The following is a 7147-nucleotide window of genomic DNA, read 5'->3' as shown; positions in this document are numbered from 1 at the left end:
ATACTTAACATGTTTTTGACACGTTTAACACGTTTTCACGTTTTTGACACTTTTAACACATTTTTTTACGTTTTTGATACGTTTACCACATTTTTGACACGTTTAACAAGTTTTTCACATATTTAACACGTTTTTGACACGTTTAATACGTTTTCATGTTTTGACACATTTAACACATTTTTTACGTTTTTGACAGGTTTAACATGTTTTCACGTTTTTAACACATTTAACACTTTTTTTATGTTTTTTACACGTTTACCACATTTTTGACACGTTTAACACGTTTTTCACGTTTTGGCATGTTTAACAAGTTTTTCACATGTTTAGAACGTTTAACACGTTTTTGACACGTTTTCATGTTTTAAACACGTTGTTGGCACGTTTTACATGTTTTTTACGTTTTTGACACGTTTGACACATTTTTAATACATTTAACACGTTTAACACATTTTAATACATTTAACACGTTTTTCTCGTTTTGGCACGTTCAACAAGTTTTTCACTTATTTGACACATTTAACACATTTTTGATATGTTTAACACGTTTCTACGTTTTTGATAGGTTTAACACGTTTTAAATCTATCAAAACGTGTGAAAAACATGTTAAACATATTAAAAATGTCAAAAACATGTTAAATGTGAAAAATGTGTGAAAAAACGTGATAATGTGTGAAAACGTGAAAAACGTGTTAAAATGTGTTAAAACGTGTGAAAACGTGAAAAACGTGTTAAAACGTGTGAAAAACGTGTAAAAAAATATGAAAGATGTGTGAAAAACGTGAAAAACTTGTTAAAACATGTGTAAAATGTGAAAAACGTGTTAAAATGTGTAAAAAATGTGAAAACGTTTGAAAACGTGTGAAAACGTAAAAAACGTATAAAACATATAAAACGTGAAAAACGTGTGAAAAACGTGAAAATGTGAAAAACGTGTGAAAAGGTGAGAAAAACGTGTTAAAATGTGTGAAAAACGTAAAAACGTGTAAAAAAATGTGTTAAAACGTGTGAAAAACGTGTTAAAACGTGTGAAAAATGTGAAAACGTGAAAAACGTGAAAACGTGAAAAACGTGTGAAAAACGTGAAAAACATGAAAAACGTTTGAAAAACGTGAAAACGTGTGAAAAACGTGTTAAAACGTGTAAAAAAACGTGAAAACGTGTTAAAACGTGTGAAAAACGTGAAAAACGTGAAAAATGTATGAAAAATGTGAAAAAATATGAAAAACGTATTAAACGTGCCAAAACGTGAAAACATATTTTAAAAGTTAACATTTTGAACCGATATTTTATTATACAAATATATGAATTAGAATTGAATTACAATTCTATCATTTTCCCAAACATAGGAATTGGAATTGAATTACAATTCTATCATTTTTCCAAACATAGGAATTGAATTGTAATTCAATGTCAATTTTATACCAATTCCAATTCCAATTCCCCCTCATCAAACACACCCTTAGAGATTTCTAGAGATTTCTCTTATCTACACATACTTTAGGAACTCCTAGAGAATTCTAGAGATCCATGACCCTACTTACAAAAAGGAACTCCTAGAAAAATCTAAAGAGTTCAATGACCTTACTTTCAAAAAAGAACTCCTAGAGAAATCTAGATAGTTTCATAACCTTTCCTTCAACGAAGCTACTAAATCTATCACGGGAGAAGATGAGATCTACATGAGGCAACCCTCACTCAATGGCAATAGTATTCCATGTAATCAAACTGTAGCCATTGAGGATAGTGAGGCAAGTGATGCTTATGATTTCTCTGATGAAGAGGTCCAGGACAGTCTAGAAAGTCAGGAACCCAACACTTATATTCATTCATGAATATAGTGACATAGAACATAAGGGGACTCAATGACCCTCTAAAATGTAAAGAAATCAGGAGGATCATTGAGAATTAGAAGATCACTATTATGGGTATTCTTGAGACAAGTCGGAACGTTGAGAAGGTTAGCAAACTGTGTATTGATAGTAGCTGGGAAATCATTCACAACTCAAATGACAAAACGGGCAGAATCTGGGTTATTTGGGATAACAAAGTTGTTGAGGTGATGACTCTTTTTTCGAATGATCAAGCAATCCTGGTGGAGGTCAAAGACAGAATCACAAGAATCGTGTTTAATCTTGATATTGTCTATGGTAGCAACTCAAGCACGGACAGAAGACTCCTCTGGAATTGACTTAGAAACTGGATCGGTATTGATAAATCTTGGGCTGTCCTCGGTGATTACAACGTAACTAGAAACGAATCTGATCGTAGCCCAAAATCTAAAATTACTCGGGATATGATTGAATTTAATGACTGCATCAGAGATATGGGTTGTATCGAGCCTACCAATTCTGGAAACTTCTTCACTTGGTCTTCTACGAGAGGGAATGAACAAATTAGAAAAAGTAGAATTGACAGATGTCTGGTAAATGAGAACTGGATTAACCAATTTCCGAGAAGTCAACTTCATGTTTTGAATCCGGGTATATCTGATCACTGCCCGATTAAATTGTTCTGGGAAAAGGAAGAAAGGTTCAAAAGGCCCTTTAAATTTTTCAATTTCTGGATGGATAACGATAAATTCAAGGGTATCCTCGAAAGCGTATGGTCAACAGATGTTAGAGGTTCCAACATGTACAGGGTTTCTAAGAAGCTTAAGCTCCTGAAGAATCATCTCCAAAGCTTTGACAAGAAGAAGTTCAGCAATATCTCCAATAGAGTTCTGGCTGCTAGAGAAGAACTGGAAGAGGTTCAGAAAAAGTTATTAAGGGATGATAGTGATGAACAACTCAATGAAACAGAAAGATATGCGCTTGAAAACTTCAGGAAGCTGAGTCTGCTTGAAGAGAATTTTGTTAGACAGAAATCAAGATAGAGTTGGCTTTCGTTGGGTGACAAAAACACAGTTTTCTTCTACAGAAAATGCAAGGCTAGAAACATGAGAAACAATGTGTACAGGCTGAAGAATGATGATGGTGAATATGTTCAGGGTCAAAAGGGTGTCCAAGATCTGTCTATTGATTTCTATAAGCAGCTTATGGGTACAAGAAAGCAGCATCAAAGTCACCTGAATACCTTGTATCAAATTATTGATAGGAAAATCTTTGCAGAAGATAGTCGCGAGTTGATAAGGGTGGTCACGAAGGTTGAGGTTAAAGAAGCTCTATTTAGTATTTATGGGAATAAAAACCCGGGTCCTGATGGGTTTAATGCACAGTTCTTCAAAGATAATTGGTCAGTTGTGGGTAAAGATGTTACTGATGGGGTTCTGGAGTTTTTCAAAAACAGGAAGATGTTAAAGCAATGGAATACAGCGGTCCTAACCTTGATCCCCAAAACTGCAGTACCTGAGAAAGTACAAGATTTCAGACCAATTTCCTGCTGCAATGTGATTTATAAAATAATTTCAAAAATCATTTCTAAACGTTTTAAAAATGTTATAGGAAAAATAATAAATCTTAATCAATCTGCATTCATCCCCGGTAGGACAATCTCTCATAATATTCTTCTCATGCAGAGCCTATTAAAAGGCTACGGGAAAAAGAAAATATCCCCGAGAGTGGCTTTCAAAATAGATATCAAGAAAGCTTTTGACTCTGTTAGATGGGAAGCCATTCGAGACTTTTTGGTTGTTTCTGCTTTTCCTATGATTTTTATCGATTGGATTATGCAATGCGTTTCATCATCCTGCTTTATTGTTAGCGTCAATGGAGTCCACAGAGGCTATTTCAAGGGTGAAAACGGGGTAAGGCAAGGGGACCCCCTCTCTTCTTACCTTTTTGTAGCTATCACGGCGATCTTTGAGAGCATCTTCGCGATGTTCCGAAAGAATAGTTCATACATCTTTCACCCATTCTGTGAGGTAGAGGAGGTAACACATTTATGCTTTGCTAACGATTTGTTCATTCTAGCGCACGCAGACGTTGATTCCATTAAAACTATTAGGGCTGCACTAACGTTCTTTTCTGAGGTAACAGGTTTAACTATTAATGAAAGCAAAAGTGTGGCATTTTATGGAGGCGTGAAGGACGAAACAAAGCAGGACATCTTCAACATCATGGGCATCAAGGAAGGCAGATTTCCCATAAGGTACTTAGGAATTCCGTTAACTGCGAAGCAGATCGAGATCTCACACTGCAAGCCGCTAATTGAAAAGGTAAAAAACACGATATCTGGCTGGGCAGCGAAAAAACTTTCTTATGCAGGGAGGATCGAACTTATCAAAACCGTGGTTATGGGCATAGTTGGCTATTGGGCGCAACAAATGGTCATTCCGAAGAAGGTAATGAAGGAACTCGACACACTGATGAGAAACTTTATCTAGGGTAATAGTGGAAGAGGAGGAAAGAAAGTCAAATGGACCGCTCTCTGCAAACCGAAGGACGAGGGAGGCATCGACTTGAAGAACTGTATCGAGTGGAACAAGGCTCTAACCTTCAAGCATCTGTGGGCTTTGGAGCGCAATCAGGAGTCACTATGGATCAAATGGGTGCATACGAGATTTATGAAACACGAAACCAGCATCTGGACCTGCAAAATTCACGAAGCTATGAGCTGGTCTCTAAAAAAGATTCTTAAACTAAGAAGCGATATTGCAGATTTTTATGACATCCGACTAGGGGACGGGAAAGGCACTCTATTCTGGCACGACTCTTGGTTTGAAAACCAGCCTATCATCGACAAGGAGCAGTTTCAAAATACTCGTATCAGAAGGGACTGCGCAAAAGCGAAAATCAGAGACATCAAATACGGGAATTGGAACTTGCTCTTCAGAAGAATTCCAGAAGGAAAGAGGAAACTTGATCATATAAGTAACATACAACTACACGACAGACCGGATATTCATGAATGGAAAGCTGAGGACAATGGGAAGATGGTATTGAAGAAAATATGGGAGGTAATCCGGGAAAAAAGCGCAGAAAGTAGAATGGGCTCCTCTTGTATGGTCAACGAAGATTATCCCTCGACACCAGATCATCCTATGGCTCGCCTTCTGAGAAAAACTCAGCACACGTGATCGTATCAGTAAGTATATGAGCATCCCGGACGCGAGTTGTCTTCTATGCATAGGAAATGAAGAAACCATAGATCACCTATTCGGGAGTTGTTGTATTGCTTTGGAGCTTTGGGACAGATTCTATAAAAGCCTGGAGCTGTCTTCTATGCATAGGAAATGAAGAAACCATAGATCACCTATTCGGGAGCTGTTAAATGGAATGAAATCAAAGAAGCGACACTACTCAAAGCCAAGGGAAATAGATTTACAACAAGCGTGTTCAAGTGCGGCTTTGGAGCAGTGGTGTATAACATTTGGTAAGAACGGAATGCAAGGGTATATGACAGAACCCGCAGGAGCATTGACGAGTTATGGAGAGATATTGTATCGGATTGCAGCGCCTTCGCGGGAACGTGGAGAGGAATTCCAAGCACGGAGCAGAACTGGAATATCTGCAGGAACTGGAATTTACCGTTTTTTAAACTCACTAGAATTGAAAACATTGTAAACAGATAATTCACTTACGTTTTTAGCTTTTATTCAGAATGTTACGACTTCAAAATCATTCTAGGCCTGTCTAGAATGATCTCTTAAACTCGTGGATTTTTTTCCCGTTTTTTGGAATTTTTAATGAAATGACGCTAAGTCGTTTTCCAAAAAAAAAAACTTGGAACTCCTAGAGAATTCTAGAGAGTTCCACAAAATAGAAAAGACCACAAAAATCCAGAAACTTTTAGAGAATGCACCTTGTGGGTTTGACATATGCACCCTATTCCAATGGGCCATGACATTCTCCCTCACCTAAGTCGTGGCCTCTCTCGGCACGACCCTAGATCGGTGCTCGGTTTGATTTCTATCGGTCAGTAGTCAGCTCCAACCAATATGAGATGTTTCCCACACGTCCCTCGATTTTGACTGGTCCCTCGCATCTGCGCACAAGCCTCATAAGTACAGACCAGAGAGACTTCAATTTATGCGGGGGTAACTTCCCCCTTCCTCGGTCCCCTTCCCTGACTGCACGTCCCTTAAGATCTGCCCCTCTATTCATCTTCTTGGTAACTCTCTCCAAAGATGCCCGAGCACGATCTTCTTCCTCTTCCACGGATTTGGCGCGAGTGAAGGCGAACTGATTTTGGCCAACGTGACCTGTGGACAAACCTTATGGAATTGATGGTTGTTTGGTGCCTCCAGCCTTGAGCCCCTCGAAGACCTTGCACCCTCTCTAGACTTCCTTGGGTACTTTCCTTTCCCCTTGGAACCATCCCCACCATCCACCCTAGCAAAAGTGGAAAATGTCCCTTTACCACATTTGCGACCTCGACTGAATCGCATTGCCGAGAACATGCTCATTCCTTCTGTATCTCTCCTTGTTGGTATCACGCTAGTCTTCCCGTGATCTAGAATGATTAATGAGTCGGAATAAGGCATTATACAAGCGCATACATAATCAAACCATTGTAGTCTCAACACTAAATCGTAGTCTTCCATTGGGACTAAGGTAAACGAGACTATCCCATACTAGTTTCTAATCCTGGTGTGCACTTTCCTAGCCTCCCCAGTCATCGGCTTGGCTACGATAAAGGATAGTACCGTCCCTCTCTTTGGGTTGATGTGCAGACCCAACGCCTTAGCCACTCCTTCACGCATGAAGTTGTGAGTAACCCCTATATCCACTAATGCCTTGATGCGCCTTCCCCCGATCAAAGTTTCTACGAACATCGAGCCCCTCGTTGTTCCCTTGACCGGTTCCGCAACACTAGTCTTCATAGTATTTATCATTCTCAAGGACCCCAATCGAGTCCCTTCCTCTTCCTCGGAAGACTCGAGTCATTTCACTGTTGCAACATTTCCCCCCTTGAACGGGCATATAAACTTTATGTGATTATGAACACCACAAATATGACACACTCTTGTCTTACCCGCTTCGTCGACTTGCCTCCCCGAGTTGTTTTGTGCATGCCCATTCCTGGGTGGGCGGTCTCCCTCACCTTTCTCTTTGTCATGTGGGTGGTCTCCCCACCATTCTCCTCATCACCTCGGATGAGCTTCGACCTATCCATAGAAACCTTGAGCTCTATCAGCCTCTCCACCACTGTAATTGCCTTGGAGACATTCTGCACCTTGGCCCTTTGCAACTCTAGTTGTTCCCATGT

This window comes from Impatiens glandulifera, chromosome 6 (genome assembly GCF_907164915.1).
Source record: "Impatiens glandulifera chromosome 6, dImpGla2.1, whole genome shotgun sequence".
Classification (NCBI taxonomy): domain Eukaryota; kingdom Viridiplantae; phylum Streptophyta; class Magnoliopsida; order Ericales; family Balsaminaceae; genus Impatiens; species Impatiens glandulifera.
This window is presented reverse-complemented; position numbering follows the sequence as displayed.